This window comes from Notamacropus eugenii, chromosome 3, assembly GCF_028372415.1.
Source record: "Notamacropus eugenii isolate mMacEug1 chromosome 3, mMacEug1.pri_v2, whole genome shotgun sequence".
NCBI lineage: Eukaryota > Metazoa > Chordata > Mammalia > Diprotodontia > Macropodidae > Notamacropus > Notamacropus eugenii.
The window spans coordinates 280050418-280077653 of record NC_092874.1 but is presented as its reverse complement, the minus strand read 5'-3'; the positions used below and the strand labels follow the sequence as shown (position 1 = coordinate 280077653).

Genomic DNA, 27236 nt, shown 5'->3' with positions numbered 1-27236 from the left:
AGAAGGTAATATAGTCACTGAGATAATCCACCAATTACCTTCTGAAAGAGATCCCAAATAGAAAATGCCAAGGAATATTGTAGCCAAATTCGAAAATTATCAGATCAAAGAGAAAATATCCCAAGCAGCCAGAAAGAAATAATTTAAATACCATGGAATCACAGTCAGGGCAATGCAGGACCTTGCAGCTTTTACATTAAAAGATCAGAGGACATGAAAGATGATATTCCATGAGGCAAAGGATCTTGGATTACAACCAAGGATCAACTCTCCAGCGAAACTGAGCATATTTTTCGGGGGAGGAGATGAATATTCAATGAAATAGGGACTTCTAAACTTTTCTGATGAAAAGACCAGAGCTTAACAGAAAATTTGATCTTCAAATATAAGACTTGAGAGGCACAAAAAGGTAAACAAGAAAGAAAAAAGAACAATATTAATAAGTGCAAACTGTTTACATTCCAACAACGGAAGATGACACTTGTAACTTTTGAAAACTGTATCAATATTACAACATTTAAAAGGAGTATACATAGTCAGAGGGTGTGAGTATAAATTGACTGATATGATGATAAAAAAATCTACATGGTGAAAAGGGATTGTACTAGGAAAAGAGGAAAGGAGGAGGCAGAAAAGGATAAATTACATCACATGATTTATAGCAGAGGGAAAGAAGGGAGGGAGATGAGCATTGTTTGAATCTTATTCCATCAAATTTGACTCAAAGAGTGAATAACATAATCAGCTAGGTGTAGAAGTCATATAGGAAATAGGAGAGGAAAGGGTAAAGAAAAGGGAGTGGCTGTATAGAAGGGAGGGAAGAAGTAAGGGTAAAGGGGAAGAAAATGGAGGGCATTGACAGAAGGGAGGGCAGACTGAGGGAGGCAGTGGTCAAAAGCAAAACTCTAGTAAGGAGGTAAAGGGAGAAAGGAGAGAGAAAAGCATAGGGGGGATAGGATGGAGAGAAAGATACAGATAGCAATTACCACTCTGAATGTGAATGGGATGAAGTCTCCCATAAAACAGATGCAGATAGTAGAGAGTATTAAGAACCATAATCCTACAATATGCTGCTTATAAGAAACACATTTGAAGCAGAGGGATACACACAGAATAAAGATAAAAGCCTGGAGCAGAATATACTATGTTTTACCTGAAGTAAAAAAAATAAAGCAGGGATAGCAATTCTGATCTCAGATAAAGCAAAAGCAGAAATAGATAAAATTAAAAGAGATAAGGAAGGAAACTACATCCTACTAAAAGTACCATAAGTCATGATGTAATATCACTACTAAACATATATGCACCAAGTGGTATAACATCCAAATTCTTAGAGAAGAAGTTAAGGGAGTTACAGGAAGAAACATGTAAGGGGCCCAGGGGGGTGCAAGTCCCGTGACCAAGGCTATAGAAGAGGCAAAGCCTGTTCCTGTGGGACTTGTGCTTACTCAAACTCTGGCAGAAGCTCTGTATGACCCTGGAACCTGATGTTCCTGCAGATACTGATGTTCTGTACAGTAAAGTTACAAGTGGGTCTGGGAACACAGGAACTAGCTTCAGGAACAAGATAAGCTTCATTACTTACTGTGGGTGTAAGGACATGGAATAGTCATGAGGTGATGAAGTAATGGTCATGAGATGGTGAAGTAATGGGATGAGCTCAACCTGTATATGATTGGTGGTTACAGCCTTTATAAAGCCTGACTTTCAGCTGAATAAACAGAGTTGCTTGGAGTTGCTTATCATCTTGTCTCCAGTCTCCTTCCTTCAAAGCTCACAGATCACTCAACACAGACTGACAGGCATTCAGAGACCTGTTGGTCAAGGGGACCCAGAGGGCTCAGGCCCTGACCCCGAGCAGAAACAGACAGCAAAACTATACTAGTGGGAGACCTCAACCTCCCCTTCTCAGAACTAGAGAAATATAACCACAAAACAAACAAGAACGAAGCTAAGCAGATGAACAGAATTCTAGAAAAGTTAGATATGATTGACCTCTGGAGAAAACTGAATGGGGACAGAAAGGAATATACTTTTTATTGGTGCTACATGATACTTCCACACACAAAAAATGATCATGTAGTAGCGGCACAAAATCCACACAGACCCATGAAGAAATGCAGAAATATTAAATGTATCCTTTTCAGACATGATGCAGTACAAACTACATGCAATAAAGGACCATGAAAACATAGACTAAAAATTAATTGGAAACTAAATAATCTAATCCTAAAGAATGAGTGGGTCAAAAAATAAATCATAGAAATAATAACTTTATTCATGAGAATGATAGATGCAATGAAAGTGGTTCTTAGGAGAAGCTGTATATCTCTAAATACTTACATGAATAAAATGAGAGAAAGAAGAGATCAGTGAATTGGACATGCAACTAACAATACTAGAAACAGAACAAATTAAAAATCCCCAATTAAATGTCAAATTAGAAATTCTGAAAACCAAAGGAGAGATTAATAAAACTGAAATTAAGAAAACTATTGAACTAATAAATAAAACTAATGACTAGTTTTATGGGAAAAAAAACAATAAAACAGATAAGCTTTTGATTAATCTGATTACAAAGAAAGAAAGAAGAAAACCAAATTACCAGCATCAAAAATCAAAAGGGTGAATTCACCACCAATGAAGAGGAAATCAAAACAATAATTAGGAGTTCTTTTGCCCAACTGTATTCCAATAAATTTGACAATCTTAGTGAAATGGATGAATATTTACAAAAATATAAATTGCTCAGATTACTGGAAGAGGAAATAAAATACCTAAATAATCCCATTTCAGAAAAAGAAATTGAACAAGTCATAAATGAGCTCCCTAGGAAAAAATCTCCAGGGCCAAATGGATTTACAAATGAATTCTATCAAGCATTTAAAGAACAATTAATTCCAATAGTACGTAAACTATTTGGGAAAAAGGCAAAGAAGAAGTTCTACCAAATTCTATTTATGATACAAATATGGTGCTGAAACCTAAACTGCAAAGAGCCAAAACCAGAGAAAGAAAATTGTAGACCAATTTTCCTAATGAATATAGATGAAAAAATTTTATATAAAATATTAGCAAGGAGATCATAGCAACTTATGTTGAGGATAATATACTATGACCAGGTAGAATTTATATCAGGAATACAGGGCTGGTTCAATATTAGGAAGATTATCAGCATAATTGACCATACCAACAACAAAACTAACAGAAATCATATGATTGTCTCAACACGTGTGGGAAAAGGATGTGACAAAACACACCGCTTATTCCTATTAAAAATACTAGAGAGCACAGAAACAAATGGAATATTCCTTAAAATGATAGGTAGCCTCCATCTAAAATCATCAGCAAGCACTATATATAATAGGGATAAGCTTGAAGCATTTCCAATAAGATTGGGATAAAATAAGGATGTCTATTATCAACACTTCCATTCCATATTATACAAGAAATGTTTGCTTTAACAATAAGAGAAGAAAAAGATATTGAAGGAATTATGATAGGCAAATAAGAAACAAAATTATCACTCTTTGCAGATGATATGGTGGTATACTTAGAGAATCAAATAAAAAATTATTTGAAATAACAACGTTAGGAAAGTTACAGTATATAAAATAAACTCACATAAATCATCAGCATTTCAATATATTATTAACAAATCCAAGAGCAAGAGATAGAAAGAGAAATCCCATTAAATGTTACTGTAGACACTATAAAACATTTGGTAATCTACCTGCCAAAACAAACCCAGTAACTATATGAACACAATTACAAAACACTTCTCACAGAAATAAAGATCTAAATAATTGGAAAAATATCAGTTGATCATGGGTAGGCAAAGCTAGTATAATAAATATGAAAATTCTATTAAATCAAATAACTTATTTAATGTCACACCATTTGAACTATTAAAAATTGTTTTATAGAGCTAGAAAAAATAACAAAATTCATCTGGAAGAATAAAAGGTCCAGAATATCAAGGGAATTAATGAAAAGAAATGCAAGCAAAGGTGGTTAAGACATACCAGATCTTAAATTGTATTATAAAGTAGCAATCACTGAAACTACTTTGTCCTGGCTAATAAATAGAGTGGTAAATCAATGGAATAGGATAGATATGCAAGACACAACAGTCAATGACTACAGTAATCTCCTATTTGATAAATCCAAAGACTTCAGCTTCTGGGATAAGAACTCACTATTTAACAAAAACTGCTGGGAAAACTACAAAATAGTGTGGCAGAAACTAGTCATAGACCAACATCTTACACCCTACACCAATATCAAAATGGGTACATGATTTAGATATAGACTGATAACATAAGCAAACTAGGAAAGCAAAGAATAGTTTACTTGTAAGATCTATGGAGAAAGGAAAAAATTATGACCAAACAAAAGATAGAGAACATGAAATACAAAATGGATGATTTTGATTAAATTAGATTGAAAAGATTTTGCACAAACAAAGCCAATACAACAAAGATTAGAAGGGAAGCAGAAAACTAGGAGACAATTTTTACAACCAGTGTCTGAGAAAGGTCTCATTTCTAAAATATATAGAAAACCAAGTTGAATTTGTAAGAATACAAGTCACTCCCCAATTGATAAATGGCCAAAGGATATGAACAGGCAGTTTTCAGAGGAAGAAATTAAAGTTATCTATAGTCATATGAAAAAACGCTCTAAATCACCATAGACTAGAGAAATGCAAATCAAAATAACTCTGAGGTACCACATCACACCTATCAGATTTTCTAACATGACAAAACAGGAAGATGATAAATGCTAGAGAAGATGTGGGAAAATTGAAACACATGCATTGTTGGTGGAATTGTGAACTGATCCAACCATTCTGGAGAGCAATTTGGAACTATCCCCAAAGGGCTATAAAAATATGCATACACTTTGACCCAGCAATACTATTTCTAGGTCTGTCTCCCAAAGAGATCATAGAAAAGGGAAATGGTACAAAATATTTATAGCAGCTCTTTATGTGGTGGCCAAGAATCGGAAATCAAGGGAATGTCCATAAATGGCTGAACAAGTTGTGATATAAGAATGTAATGGAATAGTATTGTGCTATAAGAAATGATGAGCAAGAAGGTTTCAGAAAAACTTGTGAAGACTTATATGAACTGATGTTGGATGAAATGAGCAGAATCAGGAGAACATTGTACATAGTAACAGCCACAGTGTGCAATGACTGACCTTGATAGACTTAGCTTTTCTCAGCAATGAAAAAATCTAAGACAACTCCAAAAGACTCAGGATTGAAAATGCTCTCCACATTCAGAGTCTGAATGCAGATGGAAGCATATTATTTGCTCTCCTTTTCTTTGGTTGTTTTATTTTGTTTCTTCTTTCTCATGATTCTTCCCATTAGTTCCAATTCTTCTTTACATCATGACTAATGTGAAAATATGTTTAATGTGAATGCATAAGCAGAGCCTGTATCAGATGACACACTGTCTTGGGGAAGAATGAGGAGAGGGTGGGAGAGAAAACTCAAAATCTTATGGAAGCGAATGCTGAAGACTAAAAATAGATAAATTAATTATATTTTTTTAAAAATTGCTGCATAGGAAACCAAGTTTTGTACTTAGAATCAGAAAAATGAAATCTCACCTGACAACACTAGGAGTTAAGACCCTATGAAGTCACTTAACCTCTGTGGATCTTGATTGCTAGGACTTCTCTACCAAGAGAACGTAATGCAGTGGGAAAAGCACCTGATTTCAGTTCAAGTCTCTGCCTACCTACGTTTCAATGGACAAAACACTTAACCAATCTGGGCATCAGTTTCTTTATCTGAAAAAAAAAGGTTGCTAGACTGAATGATTTCCAAGATCCTTAGGAAATGCTTTCCAAACCTTAGAATGCTATATCAATGCTAATGATTATCTTTATTGTAGCTATTCTTGCCTCAAGAGCTTACACACACACACAATCCCTGATCCTTCTCCTATTCATGTGTAAGGTATTTAGGATTACAATTTACTCAAGCTTGAAAAATGTACTCTTTCTGCTTCTTTGCTGATACTTTGCAAGCCTATAGATAGATAATGTGGAAACCACATTGTCTGTTGCCTAGTTCCTCATTTCTTTTTTCTTCTCAAAAGAAATATGGTGGAGATAAAGGACCAAAAAAGGTTACAGATCTTGAATTAACATGAAGCAATCCATTAAAAATGACACAATGATGTTTTCATGATAACAAATTTGGATCTACCCTTGCGATGTGAATCCAAATCCCAGACCTGGTGGGGCAAGGGGTGGTGGAGCATGAAATAGGTTGTCAAAAATGTGAATCTAAAATATGAGTCAACCAAAGAGACTCAAACACACACACACACACACACACACACACTTACACAAATTCCCCCCATCATATTTGAAAAAGAGATGGTGAATTTCCGTAGGAGAACAAAAATCAGTTGAAGAGCTCAGCAGATAAAGTTGGAGTGCTGTGTCTCAAAGTTTGCTACAATGATGAATGTTCGTTCCTTAATGAGAATGCTTCAAAATATTAAATATGTAATCTAAGAATAATATGAACACTCTGCGCGTTTTCATAATTAGTTCATCACTTTTATTTACCTCATGTATAATACATAACAGCCTACATCATAAAATAAATTAACAACTAAATGTCAGATCTCCCCCTCCCCTTACTTAGGCCATCTGCTTAGGTACTCAGAGTGACACCCACTGGCACCAGGAAATATATTGCCAGATAAAATTCTTACTATCACTGGAAAGTCATGTCCCAAAGCACTGACCCTTCACTCGCTTCCTCAGTTTGGTTATGCCATTGTCTTCCAAAGTTAGGTTACACTGTGATCCACAGCACTGGATTTAAATCTGTATGGATCCCTGATAGTGAAGTGAGAGGAGGTATAGGGAATTTGGAAGCAGTCTGAGACTTCACAATCATTTTTATCTTTATTTAGATCAAGCAAAATATGCAACCTGATTCAGTTAAAATAAATAAGCCAACATACTTTTAGTAGACTGAACAATGAATCTTGTACCAAAATACATATTACCATTTTTCAAATGCATGCCTATGCTCGCATGACAAATTAAACACAAATTCCTTTTAAAAACATGCCTATGCCCACGGTAGCTTTTTCTCATCATGCATTTTCTCAAGCCATGGATATTAACAGTACAACCACTGTCTATCGATAATATAACTAGGGTGGGGTGATCAGGACTTTCTAACAGGGTTCCAAACTAACAGGGTGCTGATAGCACTTGAAGTTTCTCATAGAAAGAACAGAGATTGGCACTTAATTAACAAAAATAATTACTTAAGATAGGGTGTTATCAGATGTTAGGTGGGTGTGAATGTCTTCCTTTCCTTGCCTGTCTGTATTAATAATACCAGCTTCTCACTAGTCCCTAGAAGTCTTTTCAGGAAGGAGAGAAGGAAGAAATGAAAGAAGCAAAAAGAAGGAAGGAAGGAAGGAAGGAAGGAAGGAAGGAAGGAAGGAAGGAAGGAAGGAAGGAAGGAAGGAAGGAAGGAAGGAAGGAAGGAAGGAAGGAAGGACGAAAGAAGCCATTTGAGAATTCCTTTCATGCTATTTGCTTTGGGCTTAGTTTGTGGGCTTAACTGTGCTTCTGCTAGCGTGTAAGTTTTCTGATATTAAAATAGGATCTTCCAACTCAATAAAGGTTGAGAATCACTTTCAACTTGTAATCACCTGTCCAGAAACAAGAAGTTGTCTCTTACATGGACTTGATCCTAGTATTACCTTCTCTTTCCTGATCCAAAGGTATAAACATTAATTAGCAAATCATTATCTATGAAACTTGAGACCCTTAATGGTTCTGTGGTTCAGGCTCTGAAATCCATACTTAAAATGAAGGTGATAGGGGTATCCTGGCCAAGTGCCCTTCTCAAATGGAACTCAGAGCTAGAAAAGCTACTGAAACCCACTGGAATGCCCTTCTTCTTCACCTCTGCCTAACCAAAGTCCCATCTTGTGCATGAAATCATTCCTAAACTCCCTTGCCCCCCAACAATTGCTCGTACTTCTACTCCCTAAACTAACTTGTATTCACTTGGTACATATTCTGTATATATATACAGACTATCCCCATCATTGCAGAGTAAGGTTCCTGAGAGCAGGAACTGTTTCACATTTGTCTTTGTATCCACAGGCTTAGGCCATTGGCTGGCACATAGCAAACACTTAAATGTTTATTGATTGACTGAATGACTATCTGACTGGTAGACTCCAATATCTTTTGCACCAAGCAGGAGCAAGTTAAGTTCCTCTAGGGCAGAAACAGTGTCTGTCCTTGTAAACCTATTTCACTGTAGCGGCTTCATAAGATACTTGTTCTATTGAATCACATTGAATTGAATTGAATGTTGGGTTAAGACAGAATAGCAATTTTGGTCATTTCTGATGGGGAGATCATCTCAGAACACCATACCATAAGCTCCACATAATGTAAACAAGAGTTTCAGGGACCTAGACTACAATAAAAACATCTGGAGAATAAAAATTGTTTTCTATGCTTATCTTTGCATAACTCACTTGTGCCTAGCACGGTGTCTGATACAGAGCAAATATTTAATGAATGCTTGCTGATTAACTGATGCAATTATGAGTGGATTTGTATACTTATTTCCTCTCTTTCTCTTTTCTTCCTTTTGTCTATTCCTGTTCATCCTGTCTTTCACAAGCACAAATGTGTAAACACAACAAACATATTATATATGTGTGTGCGCATACATATACATACATATATATACTCAAAGATAAATATATATATGTATATGTATATAATATAAAATATATATATGTAGTCTACTAGGGTTCTGTCATAAAGATAATGAGTTAAAATGGGAAAAAGATCTTAAAACCAGAAAGGAATGATAATAATATAATAATGATGATCATGATAAAACAGTTAACATTTACATAGTGTTGACGATATGCCAGGCACTGTGCTAAGAACTTCACAGATATTACCTTATTTGATCTTCACAAAAATCCTAGGAGATATGTACTGTTATTATACCCATTTTACAGATGAAAAAACTGAGGCAGAAGTTTAAATAACTCATCCAGAGTCACATAGCTAATAAGTATCTAAGACAGGATTTGAACTCAGATCCTCCTGATTCCAAGTTCAACATTCTATCTACGACATCACCTTAGCATGAGTCCCAATTCAGAAAGTCTTGATCTGGCTAGTTTTCAATCAGCCCAACATGAACAGGGCCTTAGTTTGATTAATTCAAAAGACGTATGGCATTTGGTGCTATCTCTAGGTTCCCATCTTTCTCTCACCAATTTGAATGCCTTTTTGAAGCATTTCCATATCCACTGTACATTCATGTTATCACTGAAGATAAAGGAAAAGAAAGGTAGGTGACATGATTTCCAATGAAAAATTTTCAGCATGGAAAAGTAAAGCCTTTATAGCATTTGCTTTACTAAAAAGTTAGGGCAAGAACCTATCTCCCCGCAAACTTTGTCAGAAAATGTTTTAATCCCCAACTCTAATGTTAACTCCCTTTGTGATTTTGGGCAAATTATATAATCATGCCCCCACACCCTGCTTCCTCTGCCAAAGAATAATAAAAATAATTTCTTTTCCCTATAATACACCTTTTATCACAGAAGCGCAAATGCTTGTATTACTTCCCTACCTACCACTCATGCTGTGCTGTGAAAATTAATTAGCTAATGTCTGGAAAGTGCTTTTAAGATGAAAAGTACTATGTAAGTGTTAAGTGCCATCCAAGAGTGCCCATAAGGACAACCCAATAGAAAACATATTAGGTCTTCTGGGAAATGAGTGAATAGCGAGCTAGAAAAATCTGGGTGACAAAATTAAAAAAGAAAGAAAGTAGGCTTGTAGAAAAAAATCAGTGAAGTCTACACTATTTACCACATAAACAACCACAGATGCATTTACAAGATAAAGTGAATCAACTCTGGGGGCTAGGATGAGGAAACATAATGAGAAACCAGCTCTTCTTTCCTTGGGGGAATATTATTATTTTAGAAATGACATGGGGAAGTAAGTGGAGATTGGGACTAAGTTGAATGGCTGGCAGTGATGGGTGGAGACAGAGAAAATGATCAGAAAACAACAATCTACAGACTACAGAGTTTGAAGAGCAGGAAGGATGATGGTTCAAGGGTCATGACAGCCAATGACAGCTACTGTACAAGGCAGTACAAGAGCAAGCTATATGCGCTTTAGGTCCATGATACAGGAGGATCGGTTGAAGAACGTGGGCATTTCTGGAGTAGAGAAGATGCAGGGAAGACATGGTAGCTGTCTTCAATATTTGAAGAATTGTCATGTGAAAGGGTATGTGTGGCAGAATTTTTGAGATTACCTCCCATTTAAACTATAAATATATTTTTTAAAAAAGCTTTAAAAAATTTTGTATACTATCTCTCCCATTGGAGTGAGTTCCTTGAGGGCAAAAACCATGTTTTTGGCTTTCTTAATAACTAGCACTTAATACAGTATCTGGCACTTAACATTTGCTGACTTGTTCAATTGCTCCTGACTTTTTGTGATTCCCTTTGGAGTTTTCTTGGCAGAGATGCTGTAGAGGTGAACCTCTACCTTCTCCAGCTCATTTTACAGATGAGCAAAGAGAGGAAAACAGAGTTAAGTGACTTTCCAAGGACATATAGTTAGTAAGTGTCTCAGGCTGGATTTGAACTCATTTAGATGAGTCTTCCTGATTTTAGACCTGGCTCTCTACCCACTGTGTCATCTAACTGCCCTGTTGACTTGACTGACTTACAAAACCTGGAGCCATGGATGGAACCTGCAAAGAGGTCCATTGCTGGATGTCAATCTACTGTTGGAATACGTTTTGAAGATCATTGAGTCCAACCCCCAACCCTATTTTCTCAAGAGGAAACTGAGGTGTTGGGTCACACAGGTGGTAAGTATAAGAGGGAAGAATTTGATCCTTTTCTGACTCCAAAGCTAATCCTCTATCCACTGTAATGTTTTTCCTCCATATGGATTGGACAGCATTACCCCCAAGTTCAACATCAAAACATAGGATCGAAGGACAATAGATTTAGGGCTAAAAATATCTTAGAGGTCACCTAGTTGAACCCCCTGACGTACAGCATGTTAAGTGATTTTCGAAGGTCACACAACTGGGAAGCCATGATATTCTCAGAGAAAGTAGAGCAATCCTACTTTTGAATTCAGTCAAGTGTAGCAAATCTTACCATATTTAAAGCCCGAGGAAGTTCCATGGATAACGTTTCTCAAGTCAGGCCTCCTGTCATTTCTTGCTCAAGCATCTAGAATGCAAAGTGGGGAAATATGGAGACAGTTAAGAAAGGTGTGTGGGGAAGGGAAAAGATCCTTTAAAAGTCACCCAGGGATCTCATATGGTTTGAGGGTCAACGTGTCAACTTACTTATGATGTTTTTTATTTCAGTGGTTTCTTCTGGAGGCTATCTCATGAGCATATTTTAATTCCTTGTCACCATCAAGACTGAAACTGGTTCTTGCCTCTACCAAGATTAACTACAAGAACATCATTACCCAGCATAAAACAAATCAAAACTAGATGGAAGACAGCTAGAAACTTGCTGTGATATACTCTACTTCCTAGGAAGTAGGGAAGGCTATGCAGGGCATGAAAACTCAAGAAACTGCACAAAAATCTATACTGTTGAAAACATCAACCTCATTGGTATATGTATGTGTATATATATATATATATGTACATATGTAATATACACACATGTATGACACCTATCTTCCCCTTCTTGTATATTTTTGTTTTCTTTTGATTATTAATTCTCTTTTATTATCAAACTTGAATAATATCAACAAATATGAACATTTTCACATACAAAGAAAAAAAGGAATTAAAAATGAAACTATGAATCTCCATCATGAATTTTATTTTTTAAGTAGAAAATAAATCCAACTTGTTAGTTTCAGAGCTGTCCTTCCTATTTTTATTTTCCTCTGAACATTCATGTGTGTGTATAGGGGGGTGTTTAATGTTTTATTGACTCCCTTGTTTTTAATCTATCCATAACCACTTTCAATTCCTTTATCAGGAACTCATAATCTCTGAGCACTTGATTCAAACTTCTTTCAGTAAAGGGTAGAGTTGGGTGTTTGCAGGAAGAAGTAGTACCCCTTGTTCTTTTGAACAGTTAGGAAACCCCAAAGATACTATTTGGAGAAAAATGAAGCATAATAATACAAATATTAATGCTCAAATTTTACTTCTAAATCATACTGAGGGAGCTTGGGAAAATCACTTAACCTCTGTGTGCTCCCATGTAACTATCCAAGATGATGATGAGGATGATGGTGGTGGTGGTAGTAACGATGATGATAATAATGATGGTGATAATGATGACAATTAAAATTTATATAGTACTTACTATGTGCCAAGCACTGTGCTAAGAACTTTACAGTTATAATCTCATTTGATCTTCACAACAATCCTGGGAGACAGGAGCTATTACTATCACAATTTTATAGATAAGGAAACTGAGGAAAACACAAGTTAAGTGACTCACCCAGGGTCATAAAGCCAGTAAGTATCTGAGAATGGCTTTAAATTCAGGTCTTCCTGACTCCAGACTCAGCACTCTATCTGCTATGCAGTTACCAATCTTTATTGATGGAGGGAGTTTCTGATGCCTTTTCATTTCTCTCAGACACTCCAGATACTAGGGCTGGACTCAAAATTCTGGCCATGTTTGGGGCAAACCCGATTATGTACATTAAAGAACCAAGCAAGAGGATCATGTTAATTTTGCAATTCTGGAAACCCTAGGGAATCTGTAACCATGTTGTCTCTTACATGGGTTAAATTCCTTACTAGAAAATGAGAAATATTTATAACTCGTTAATGGAGGATCTCACTTCTCCATTAAGTGTGTGTTACAGCTAGATCCCTTTTACTTGCTAGAGGAAAGAAAAAAGTCATTATACGAGTGTCAACATAAATGGAGATTTCTGAAGATGACAAATTCACAGTGAGCCAAGATATTGGTTGAAACAGGGCAATAGGATACAGGTATCTTGGGAGTGGAATGAATTTGATTCCAGGAGATGAAGTGACAGATGGGGAGTGCAGAGGGTGGGGAGCAGGAAATACAAATGGGATTAATAAAAAAATTGGGGATGAGGAGAAATCCTGGGGATCAAACAGAACTCAAGGGAACACCAGAGAAGCTACAGGAAGAGCTGGTGACAAGGATGGCCATCCATGCTTTTCTGCATTGACCTCAAGAATATGACAAGAGGTTTTGAAAAAAATCTGCCTGTATAATCTCATTTATTCAATATCCACAGCATCCTCTGATCTATCAGTGTGGGAATCTTGAGGAAGAAAAGGAATTGTAGTTACTTTGGCTTAATTTATAGGGTCAGAGATTTAGATCACAAAGGGGACCTTAGAGGCTACTGAATCCAACCTCTTCCATTTCATACAAGAAAACTGAGGAAGACTGGTTAAGTGATGGGCCCAGGGTCATGCAAGTCCCTATCTGAGTTGATATTTGAACCTAGGTCTTCCTGACTCTAACTGTTCTTCCCAGACTTCTATTGGTTTTGACTAATAATTTTTTTTCTCCTTTCAAATGCTTCTGTTCTATTTCTTTGATAATGAGTTATAGAGGTGTTTTTTTCCCCTAGGAATCAAAGTCAAGCTCAATGATATACAATCAGAAGCAACCACTTTTCTATCCTTTACAAATCAGTATGATACTGTCTTGTCTCAGGGCCTATAGTATCTCTCTATAACCAGTTCATGGCAAATGGAATTTTCTCCCAGAATGTCAATATTGTGTGGGTGCAATTTTTCCCAAGAATGAGTGTGCCTCCAGAAACTCAAATCATAGTCCCCCACCAGTTCAGGCCACCACATGGACACCATAACCCCAAGGTTCCCATTACTGAATTACCCTTTCTCAATTTTCACCACAGCTGTTTTGGGGGTGAGAGTTGGAATCTCTGGAGACTGGTCCATATCCCCCGATACTGCTTCAGCAACTCAGTCATCTCTACCGTCATCCCTAATATTTATCTGAATTTGTCACAGTAAAAGAACTTCTAGTTACAACTCTATACCTACTATTGTTCTGTACTTTTCAAATTCAGTAACTTAGCAACCGCATCTCCAAGTTCTTTCAATACCCCTGGAATCAGTAGACCATATAGGTAGGCAGAGTAATGTTAACTTATTAAGATCTAATCCACTCTTACTTTGTTTCTAGTTTTGCTACCAAAGACTCATCCTCAAACTGAGTACAGAGCAAAAGTAACTAGCATGGGAACTCAAGATAAGTGATGAGATGACAGGATACCTAGTTGACTTCAATGAATTTAAGTCACCAGGCCCAGATAAACAACCTAGCAGGATGGGGAAAGAGCTTTTGGATGTTAGTGTTAAGATACTGCCTTCAAAAAACTCTAGAGAACAAGACAGAGGCCATAGGACCAGAAACAAATGTACTCATTTTAGAAGGATGAAATATTCATCAAAGCAGACCCAGAACTAGTCTGAGGATTGATTTTTAGCAGAGAAAGCATTCCAGCAGATGCCTTGATGGTTGAAGCTTTCCATGAGTGTGTATCAACTTCAGAAATGGCTTCTAAAACTCATCACCCATCTTTTCCTTCACATCAGGTCATCTGCAGTATGCTCACAACCTAATTTTTTTTCTGTATCTTCATCTGTTGATGCTTACCCCAATTCCACACACCATGCTTCTGTCCTTTTCCCCATGTTTTACCATAAAAGTATAATTGCATGATATGTAATCTTACTTAAATTATAACTATGCAGCAATAGAAAAAATTGATGTTTAAAAGATGGACTTTTTCAAGAGACAGAGAACATTTTGAAATGCAAAATCGATAATTTGATCACACAAACAAAGCCAATGCAACCAAACTTAGAAGGAAAGCAAAAAGCTGGAAAACAATTTTAACAGCTAGTATCTCTGATAAAGGCCTCATTTCTAAAATATATAGAGAACTGAGTCAATTTATAACAATACATGTCATTCCCCAGATGATAAATGGTCAAAGGATATGAACAGATAGCTTTCAGACAAAGAAATTAAAGCTATTTTTGGACATGTAGGTCCTTTCTCCTTTTTTATGATCTCTTTACCATACAGCCCTAGTAGTGGTATTGCTTGATCAAAGGGTATACACAGTTTTATAGCCCTTTGGGCATATTTCCAGATTATTCTCCAGAATGGTTGGATCAGTTCACAACTCCACCAACAAAGCATTAGGGTTCTGGTTTTGCCATATCTTCTCCAAAGTTTATCATTTTCCTTTTTTGTCATATGAGACAATCTGATAGATGTGAGGTACCTCAGAGTTATTTTAATCTGAATTTCTGTAATCAATAGTGATTTAGAGCATTTTATATGACTACATATATCTATGTATGTGTGTATACATACACACATACATATATGCATGGATATCTACAAGCACACATATATACACATATACAATCAAATGACTATATATAACACTGTGTCATGCTTATTTCCATTTGTCATCTGTTTCTGTGTAGGTGGATAGCATGTTTCATCATAAGTCAAAATCTTTTGTTATTTTTCTAAATCCACCAGCTCATTATTTCTTAGATGACAAAACTATTCCAGACCAATCATATTCTATCTGGGAGACTGTCTGAGAGTCTTTTTCTCCAATTTTATCTGCATTTCCTCTATTCTTGGCTACATAGGCTTTATTTATACAGGAAAATATTAATTTGAAATAATCAAAATTATTCATTTTACACATCAACGCTACTCTCACCTTATGATATGGTTTAAGGTCTGACAATGATGAATCTAGTTCCTTCACATCTTTTCCCTCTGGCTTTCTTGAAGTTCCCGACCCTTTGACTCTATAAGATCATTTTTAGTAATTTAATTGGGATGGTATTCCATTAATAGATTAGTTAGGGAAAACTGTCATTTTAAACATTATGTTAGCTTTACCTACCCATGCACAATAAATATTATATTCGTATAGTTCCTGTGTCTGTTTTGGCATATATGTTCTCATATTTATATTTCTTATGGTCTAAAATTATGAATCATCCAATTTTTTCAAGAAATGTTTCATTTTTCCATTAAGTTAAAACATGGGAAAACATTTCTTCAATGCTTTTACCTTTACCTTTAATGGGGAGAACCATTGCTTTTTCATGCATATGAAGTTGTCGCTTAGCATTGGTAAGGGCACTGACATAGCATGTCTTCTGCAGGTGGAAGCCACAGAACCATTCTGCTCATCCTTTGGTCAAGTTCAGTTATAAGGCAGCTTGTGCTTCTAACTTTCTCTGCTAGCTAGTAAAATGTCTCTTGAGTCTGAACAAGGATTCCTGATAGGGAGTACTCTAGAAGTCAGGAATGGGAGTGAGTCATAGGGGCAGAAGGAGAAGGCAGCTAAAACATGGTGGTGAAGTTTGGAGAATGCAAGATGGCTGGTCAAAATGGAGGTTACTTACCAGCGGGAGAAGGGAGCCACACAGGTGGAAGAAGACTGCAGAGGAACAGTGGCAAAGTTCAGAAAACATCCCCTCCTCCCCCTATGACCCTTTGCCCAGGTGAAAGCAAACTCTTCATTCAGCTGATTCACCATGGATTCTAGCCTCAGATGTTATTTGCAAGATTATTTGCATCCTACACCTTAGCTGGACCAATCTCTGCCACTCCCAAGTGATGTGTTTAGTTTTTTTTCCTTTCTTTAGGTTTTCCCAATTTCTTCCCAAGTTATCTGACACTACTTGGCAGAGGTGTGAATAGAAAGCTGTTGCTAATGCCCTGACACAAAGGCCACGGGTCAAGGTCACAGGTTCTAAAGGAGAAACCTGTTGATCCCTCCAATTGCCATGTCGTGTCACAGGCCATAGTGAAAAGGTACCTTTTTGAGAGTATCCTTGAGAGTCAAATTCCACCTTCAGGAACCAAACATTAAAACTGCAGGCTGGCTTGAGTCCAGGGCAAAACATTCTCTAGGAAGGATGAGCTACAGAACATTTCCATGACTCAATAACAATGGCTGCATTTCTGATACACAATGCAAGGAAGCTACTAGGTTATGGGAGACAGAACTGCCCAATATCCCAGATTCAGAGTTGGAAGGGAGCTTAGTAACCACTTAATCCAACCCCAAGTTTTACAGATGAGGAAAATGATGCCCCCAAAGAGAGAGGTGACTTACCCAAGACCACAAAGGTTACTAAGAGGCAAAGGTGGCATTCCATTAACAGATAAGTTAGGGAAAACTGTTATTTAAAAAATTATATTAGTTTTACCTACCCATGCACAATAAATATTACTTCAATTATTTAGATCTAACTGTATAAAATGTGTTTTGTGTTTATATTCATATAGTTCCTGTGTCTGTTTTGGCAGGTATGCTCTCATATTTATATTTTGTATGGTCTAAAATTATTTCTATTTTTCAAGGAACATTTTGTTTTTCCATTAACTTACAACATGGGAAAGCATTTCTTCAATGTTTTTCCTTTTCCTTTAATGGGGAGAACCCTTGCCTTTTTATGCATATGGAGCTGTCACTTCTTCTGACTTTATATTCACAGTTCCATCCACTGCTCCACGCTGCATCTCAAATGAAGCACTGTCTGGGAGGGCTGTATGAGTTGGAAGTCTAAATTTTTCTAGAGGGAGCTGTTTGCTAGCCTGAGAAAAATGAAATAAATATTTTGAGCCCAACACCATTAGTTTCCTGATTGATTTAAGGAACTGGGGATGTTTAACCTGGAGAAAAAAAAATGATTTAAAGCAAGATGATTTTAACCTTTTTGAGTCATGAACCCCTTGGGCAGTTAGTCTGGTGAAGCCTATGGACTCTTGCCAGAATAGCTTAAATGCATAAAATCAATTACATAGGATGACAAAAGAAACCAGTTATACTGAAACAAACACATAGCAATCATTTAAAGTGCATCTATTAAATACCCATTGAGAGCCAGACACTGTGCTAAGTGCAAGGGGTACAAAGAAAGGCAAAAGACAAAAATAATCACTTCTCTCCAGGAGTTCACTATCTAACGGGGGTGGTGGGAGGAGACATCATGCAATCGACTATGTATAGGCAAAAGATACATAGGTAACTTGGAGATAATCATAGAGGGAAGATATTAGCAATAAAAGTTATTAGGAAAGACTTCACATAGAAGGTGGAATTTTAGCTGAGACTGGAGGAAGCAAGAGATGTCAAAAGATTGAGATGAAGAGGAAGTGCATTCCAGACATGGAGGACAGCCAACAAAAATGCTTAGAGTCTAGAGAGAGAGGGAGGCCAGCACTGCTGAATCCCAAAGTAGAAGGAGAGGAATGAGGTTTAGGAGATGGCAAAGGTAGGAGGAGGAGGACAGGTGATGAAGGTCCTTAAAATCCAAACAGAGGATTTTATATTTTATACTGGAGGAGCCACCAAAGTTCACTAAAAGGGGACAAAGAGGTATGGCATGATCAGAACTGTTTTAGGAAGATCACTTCAATAGCTGAGGAGAAAATGGAATGGAATTAGGAGAGACAAGGCAGAAAGACTAATCAGCAAGCTATTGCAATAGTCCAGAGGTGATGAGGACCCGTACCAGGAGAGATGTTACAAAGATAAAAGCAACAAGTTGGCAAATAACTGAATGTGGCTCAAGGTGATGAGACAATGAGGAATTAAGGATAACACTTAGAATGGGAATTGAGGTGCTTTTCCCTTCCATCAACCTAGGTCCATGGATTCCAGATTGAGAATCTGTGATCAAAAGGGAAATGATAAATATTGTCAGGTATTTGAAAAGCTATCACATGAATGAGATGTGAAACTTTTCACTTAGCCTTAGAAGACAAAACTAGGAACAATGTGTGGAATCTGTAGGTAGGCTCCATACAAGGGGCAAAATCAGCCTAGTAATTGGAGTGATCTCAAAATGAAATGAGCTACTATATAGGCTCATTCCCCCTTGCCACAGTTTTTAAGCAAGTGAATGGTTACTTGTTAGCAACGTCATGAAGGGGATTGTTGGTTGTAGAAGGATCAGACTAGAGGCATAGGATTTCCTTCTATTCTGAGAGCCTGTGTTTCTGAACTGGTTAACAGCTATAGACTATGTCTGATCTAACCAAGCTAGTAAAGTACAATCTTAAAGATATATACTAAGCAAGAGCTATGTTCAGAAATGGGTTAGCAGTGGCACAAAGTTACAGTACATATGTGATAAAGATTTCTCACACACACACACACACAATTACAATCCATGACAACTACAACAGCCATTATTGTCAACTCCTCTTTGGTGACATACAGTCTGTAGTCCCAAATCCTGCTTGTGTCTGGATGTCATTTGTTCAGGTAATAATTTTTGCAATCCAATAGATCTTTTTGCATGCCACACCTGCAAATGAGCCCCCTGGGTGTTGAATGTGCATGGTAACAGAGGCTATCGGGGGTTTGAAGGCTGTGGTTATTAACAGATTTTTTTTCACCCAGAAGCATAGACTAAAATCAATCATTCTGATAACTAGGCATGGCATGAGCTGTCTCCACTTTCATTTCAATCTGATTAATCACACATACACAGACCTTTACCTTAAAGGAGCGGCTGTTCACATTTAATCACAAAGACACGTTCGAGCGCACCCCGTCGCCCATTGCTAGATTTAACTGCAATTTATGCCTTCTGTCTTAGCAAATGCGTTTATGATAACATGGCTCTCTGGCATATGAATGTATGATTTCACTCATTTTACAAACATTAAAATTGAAGCTAAGTAAACTAATACATCGTGTTGGGGCTCATTCATCATCGGTGATTTGCAAGCTTTGAAGTTTCCATTATACACATATGTTTTATCTCTTGGTCTACCCTAATAATGACTGGCTAGATGAATGACTGGAAGGCTATTTTTTCTGTTAAAACTGAAACATGCTAGGTATCCAAATCCTTCATCTAACAAAATATTTCTCTGCCTCTCACCACAATTTGGTCTTATTATTTCATGAATTACTCCAGGCTTCTTATATTTCAGGTACGTAAATACAACTGCTGATGCAGGGATGGATTTTATATTATTTTTTTTTTTCTGACATGGAATCAGGACCAAGAAGGTCTCTCATACAGCTCTTCATTAGAATGTTCCCAAGAAGTACGAAATTCCAGGAGGTGTATGTGTTGTAACCATGGCAACTCTGGGGAACATTCTGAAGGGGGGTTATTTGCACAAGAGGGCAAGTCTCAGAATGAAAGGGTTTCAGCAGGGATGGGTGTGGATTTCTCTCAGAAAGGCTAAAGGTACATCATCCCCCCTTCCCAGTACCACCATCACCATCATCATCACACTACCCAAGAACCTGAAGAGACTTCAACTGGCTAAGAACAGAAGTGGGTTGGAATTGGGCTTGGAAGGTTAAAAAAAAATGTGAATCTAGATCAGTAGAAGAGATGCTGCTTGGGAAATGAGCTCATTAGATCATTGTCCAGTGAGCAAATTATTGACCTCATACATGTATGTGTCCCTAGAGTCTCATTAATTATCTTAGGTTAGGGGCAAGACTTGGAATTTGTGTAGCTATTTCTTCTGTTCTGCTTGGTTCATAGTTTCTTGTATATCACACATGGGGCAGGAGAGGACCTTGAGAAATTATCTCAGGGATCCACAATGGGAGTGGGGGTAGGGTGGAAGAGAAAGGACAAGGATATGTGAATTTACTAGTATAAGGAACTCCTAGCATGAGGAGATTCCTTACAGTTAGGAATGCCCTCTGCAACTTAGGGTCCTAAATGCAGGGGTTCTTAAGCTTTGTGGGCTTGTATTCTGAACGTTTTGGCAGGCTGAGGAAGCCTATGAACCCGTTTTTCAGAATAATATTTTTAAATGCATAGAATGACAAAGCAAATCAATTATATTAAAATAAATATCAAAATACTTTTCTCATCTGAGTCTACAGGCTCTCTGATATCTGTCCATAGATTTACAAAGGAAGAATCTTTGTCTTAGAGAGACAAGCTAGATTAAAACATAATTGAGAAATATTTAACAAGATAAGGGAAAATGCAATAAAACATAGATAATGTAATATTTTAAAACTAAGTCAATATTCAACTCCACTATCTATGGGTTTGTAGTTCTAGTTTCTATTGAGTTGACATCACTGAGAGATTAAGTGACTTACTTGCCCAGGAAGATGTAGCTAGTATGCATAAGAGGCAAGATTTGAACTCAGTTCTAGTCTGGCTTTTAGGTAGACTCTTTCCAAACCAAGAGAAATCATCTAGTCATTTTATAACTCAGTACCCACAGAGTTGGGTAGAAAGACAGCAGATGATTTATGGTTTATCCCTGGAAAAACTTTTGTAAGCAAACTTAACTGATGTTTGTTTATACTCTGAGAGTAAGCTGCTACTTTAATGCTGCTACATGGAAGAGGCCCCTTCCAGGCATGCTAAATGAACCAATGTGAATAAAAACAATGAATAAAAATACCTTGCCACTTTAATGAGAACATCAACTTCTGTTTCCCTGAGTTTTCCTGGTCCCAGAAGGCCTTTTAAGCCAAGAGCATGTGTCTGGATTCAGAGGCTGAGAATATAACTTCATCTTACCCATGCTGGGTGATGGCATGGTTGTTGCTGGTCCTTCATTCTTGAAGAGGACCAAGAACATCACAAAGGTGGTCTTGACTTATGGCTTTGAACTGATTTGGATCAGAGAGATTCATTGGCTCTGAAGACACACCCTTATACTTTCTGTGACTCAGTTTCTCCATCGGTATATGTAGATTAAACAACCTCCGATGTTCCTTTCAGCTCTAGAGTATGACCTATGACATACTTGTGTGATCTTGGATATGTCACTTAATCCTTGACCTTGGTTTCCTCATTTGCAAAAGGAGGATTCAAGTGAACTCTGAAGTCCATTCTAGCCCTAAATTTATGACACTGATACATCCTAAGCAAACTTGGGTATATCAGTTAAACTTCAGTTTCCCCATCTGTAACATGAGAAGGTTAAGATAAATAATCTTTGAGATCCTCTCCCCCCAGCTCTAGATCCATGATTCCTCTTTCCAAGGATGGGCATTCAACAGCCTCGGAAATACACACACACATACACACACACACACGCACACACACACACACACACACACACACACACACATATTAGCACAGTGAGGCTAGCTATTTCTTTTTCCCACTCCACCCCAATCCCAAACTGTATCATATCACAGAGTAGAAACTGACATGACTCATCTTTCACCTAACCTCTTAAAGACCAAAGAAGATATGGAGATTTACTGTTATCTTTTCAGATTCTCTCAAAGGTTAGGAATAAGATTCATCTTACAGGTATAGTACTTCCTTTCACCTTGCCTCTTTCACCACCTATGTGACCTTAGGTAAGTCATTTATCACCTCTATGGACCTCAGTTTCCTCATCTGTAAAATGCCAGTACTAGACTAGATGATCTCTAACTTTCCTTATGACTCAGTCAGTGATTGTCTTGATTCTAGTGTTTCCCTCTCTTATTTACTTCCTACTTCCTGTCCTAATGTACAGGATAAGTACACAGTTTGTTCATGTATATTTGTTTACTTATTGTCTCTCCCACTAGATTGGGAGCTCACTGAGGGCAGAAACTATCTTTTGCCTCTTTTTGTATCCCTACCACTTACAGTGCCTAGCACATAGTAGATGCTTATACATGCTTAATGATGGACTTACTAATTCTACCTCTCTGACCTTGGGAAAGTCATTGGACCTTAGTCTTCCCATTAGTAAAATAAAGGAATTAGATTAAGTGATTACTGTGTTCTTTTCCACAGTTCTAAATTTACTATTCTTTGATCCTAGTCCTTAAGCAAGTCACCTCCCAGGACTTCAGTTTTCAAGGCTGAAAAAATAAGGGGACTAGATCTGATCACCTTTGGGGTCCCTGTAAACTCAAGATCTCTGGTCCCATGATCTTTGATTTTCTCAATGTGAGTACTACTTCCATTCATATACATCTCAACTCCTTTATAATTTAAGAAATAATCTTTAAGTTACCATAGCCAAAAAAAAAATCCATACTCCTTTATCCAGTTCCGTATCAAACCTCTCTGAGCTCTGCTAGGCTGATCCACAGAAACCAGACTTTCTGCACACCATTGGGTCTTGATGTTTTTCTGGGTTCCATCTTAATAGACAGAGGGCTGCACTTGACTAGACATCTTCATTTGTTGATAAACTTTCTAACTCACCCATGCTGAAGTACACTGGCTGTTCATGGGTTCAACCACACTCCTGACTGGCACAAAAGCTTTGACCTTCTACTCTATTTCCAATCTTTGTTGGTTTTGCCTTGGTTAGGCATCCTAGTGACCCCCTGGTCCCAGGGACTCACCATATTGGTACTAGACTTACTGTGGACATTTAACTGGCTTAGGCCTGATTGCAGCTCAGAACTCTTAAGCTCAAGCAATCTACCAGCCCTACTCTTTCCCAGTAGCAGAGAATACAGGTTTGTGCCACCATGCTCAGACTTTTACTAGATATCTTGAAGTAAAGAGTCGATGACCATTTATCAAGTACAGAAATAACTCTTATTCGTGTACAAATGGGATTAAATGACCCATGGGTCCCTTGTAAACTCTGATTCTGTAACCTTAGAGGGCTTAGACTCTAACTGATATAAACTTGAGAGGAGGTGTGATACAGTGGATAGAACACTGCACTCAAAGTCAGAAAGATGAAGCATGAATCCTTCTTTGATGCCTATTAGCTATATGACCATGGTCAAATCACATTATTCCCCTGAGCCTCATTCTTCTTATCTATAAGTTATGGATGATAATACAAGAAAAAACCTATTTCATTGGGTTTTGTGAGGCTAAAATTTATCATAGAAATATAGGTTGAGAGCTGACAGGGACATTTGAAGCCACTGAGCCCAACCCCATTTCCCCTCACTTAATAGACAGGAAACTGGAGCACAAAGAGCTTAAATGACTAGCCTAGGGTTTGTGTAGCTAGGAAATATCAGAGGTAGAATTTCAGCTCAGTATCTATAGGATTCCAGGTCTAGTGCTCTATCTACTGTACCACCTAACAGCCTATAAATGAGACCATATATGCAAAGGGCTCTGGAAACTTCAGTTTATGTAACTATCCACTGTTGTTGTTGTTATTAGAGAACTCAGGGTCATCTGCACAGCACAATGAGGCATTTGAGTCAGACTTTAATGGATGAATAGTTAATAACTTTGTTGTTAAAATAGATAAAAATTTGATATAGATATAGATATCCTAATTTTTTGGAGGCAATTTACAATTTTTGTCTGCATCATTTCTAGGGATATTAAGCTCTATAAGCTTACTGGCTACTTTGTAAAGGAGACTTTCTTTTGAATCGTATAAAACCTATCAAGATTTCCAAAGATGGCCCTTTCACCAATTATCATGATAAGAAATGGGTTGTAGTTGAGAAAGATTTGCTAGATACCTCCAGCATTTCAAGTCTTGTTGAAAGGATGGGGCAAATATAGGGTGTTGCAAAAATCTATGTACAAAGACTTCTGGGACATCCTACATATAAGCAAAACAAGTGACAGATCGGGAATTCAGGATTTGTGACAAGGCTAGAAAGTTCAAAGGTTAGAAAAGGGTGAAGAGTCCACAGAGTAAAGCATTACAACATTATTGAGTCATAGCAAGAAGTCCCAGAGTGTAGCAGAGTAAGAAATTGTAGATAGAACATAAAGGATTAGGGATATTGACAGTAACTACACATCCTTAAAGGCCATTTGCCTTTTTCTCACAATTAATATTTCAATCTAAGCATAGGGAGCCATAAGCAGTTGTATAATCATAGCCAGAGGTCAGATGCTTTCAAGTATACCCTAGGACCAAGTGATAAATGAGAAATGAGTTTACCAGGAAATACTTAAATTAAACTTCTTCACGTAATTCAGTGGTCCACCCAAAATGGTCTTGTTACTTCTCCTCACATAGAACATTCCATACCTTGTCTACAAGACTTTGCACTGGCCATTCCTTATGCCCATACCTAGAACTTCCTATTTACCTCTACCTCTGAGGATCCTTATTCTCCTTCAAGACTCACATCAAGTGCCACTTTTTATGAAGCCTTTATTGATTCCCCTCCCCACTCCATTCCCCATCCACCCAAAGTTAGTACCTTGCCCTTCAAAATTACCTACCCTATCCTGTCCTACTCAACCCTAACCTATCCTACCCTATCTTGTATCAACAAGCATTTGTTTTCTACCGTAAACTTGCAAAACACCATTCTAGGCACTGGAAATACAAAGACAGAAATGAAAAAATGACCCAACCTTCATTCAATCTTCTTTCTTCTCCCTCAAGTTCTGTTATTCTTTGCTCTAGCCTACAATTTCTCCCTTGAAAATCTCCTTCAAGCCTGTGACTTTGGTTATTGAGTGTAATTAGAAGCCTACAAAGTTTCTACCTTTATTTCTGACCTTTCTTGCCAAATTCCAGATCCTATTTGCAAATACTTAATGGGTATCTACATCTGAATGTTCCATGAATATCTCAAACTTCATATTTTCAGAACCGAAGGCTACATAAACTATGAGCAAAGAGATGACAGCAACTTATCACAAGGATAATACACTTTGACCAGGTGGGATTTATATGAGGAATGCAGGCTGATTCAATATTAGGGAAAATATCAGAGTAATTGACCATATCAATAATAAAATCAACAGAAATCGTTTGATGATTTCAACAGATGTAATATTTTTTGACAAAATACAGCAACTATTTCTATTTAAAAAACACTAGAGAGCATAGGAATAAATGGAGTTTTACTTAAAATGATAAGCAGCATCTATCTAAAACCATCAGCCAGGATTATATGTAATGGGGATAAGCTAGAAGCATTTCCAGTAAGATCAGGGGTGAAACAAGGATGTCTATCTTCATCACTATTACTCAATACAGTACTAGAAATATTAGCTTTAGCAATGAGAAAAAAAAGAAATTGAAAAATTACTATAGGCAATGAAGAAACAAAGCTTTTACTTTTTGCATATGATATGATGGTATACATAAGAGAATCCTAGAGAATCAACCCAAAAATTACTTGAAATAGTAAACAAACTTAGCAAAGTGGCAGGATGTAAAATAAACCCACATAAATCAGCATTTCTATACATTACTAACAAAGCCAAGCAGCAAGAGATAGAAAGAGAAATTCATTTAAAATCACTGCAGACAACATAAAATATTTGATACTTTACCTTCCAAGACAAGCCCAGGAATTATATGAACACAATTACAATTACAAAACACTTTTTACACAAATAAAGTCATATCTGAATAATTGAGAAAATATCAGTCCCTAATATGACCTAATGTAATAAAAATAATAATTCTACCTAAATTAATTTACTTATTCAGTGCTATACCAAACTACCAAAAAACTATTTTGTAGAGCAGGAAAAAGTCAAAACAAAATTCATCTAGAAGACCCAAAGGTCCAGAATATCGAGAGAAGCAATGAAAAGAAATGTATGGGAAAATACCCAAGCCATACTGGATCTAAAACTATATTATAAAACAGCAATCATCAAAACTACTTGATATTGGCTAAGAAATACAGTGGTGGATCAGTGGAATAGGTTAGGTACATAAGACACAGCGGTCAATAACTACAGTAATCTACTGTTTGATAAACTCAAAGACTCTAGCTTGTGGAATAAGAACTTACTATTTGGCAAAAACTGCTGAGAAAGCCAGAAAACAGTGTGGTAGAAGCTAGGCACAGACCAGCATTTTACACCATATCCAAAGATAAGGCCAAAATGGGTGCACAATACCACAAGCAAATTAGGAGAGCAAGAAATAGTTTACCTGTCAGATCTATGGAAAAATAGAAGAATTTATGAACAAACAAGAGATAGAGAATGTTATAAAATGTGAAACAGATAACTTTGATGACATTAAATTAAAAAGTTTTTGCACAAAGTAGCAATCAAGATTAGAAGGGAAGCAGAAGGCTGGCAAACAGTTTTTATAGCTAGTGTCTCTGATAAAGGTCTCATTTCTAAAATATATAGAGAACTGAGCCAAATTTATAAGAATGCAAGTCATTCCCTAATTGATAAATGGTCAAAAGATAAGAACAGGTAGTTTTCAAATGAAGAAATTAAAGTTCTCTATAGTCATATG

At 36.9% G+C, this 27236-nt stretch overlaps 1 long non-coding RNA gene across 1 annotated transcript in view; it reads right to left on the bottom strand.

Annotated features, from left to right (window-relative positions):
* Positions 1-27236, bottom strand: part of LOC140534529 (uncharacterized) — a 769311-nt gene that overhangs the window by 299017 nt on the left and 443058 nt on the right. The window contains exon 10 of the long non-coding RNA XR_011977353.1: positions 11232-11306. This is a non-coding gene — a long non-coding RNA (uncharacterized lncRNA). The remainder of the gene's footprint in view (positions 1-11231; positions 11307-27236) is intronic.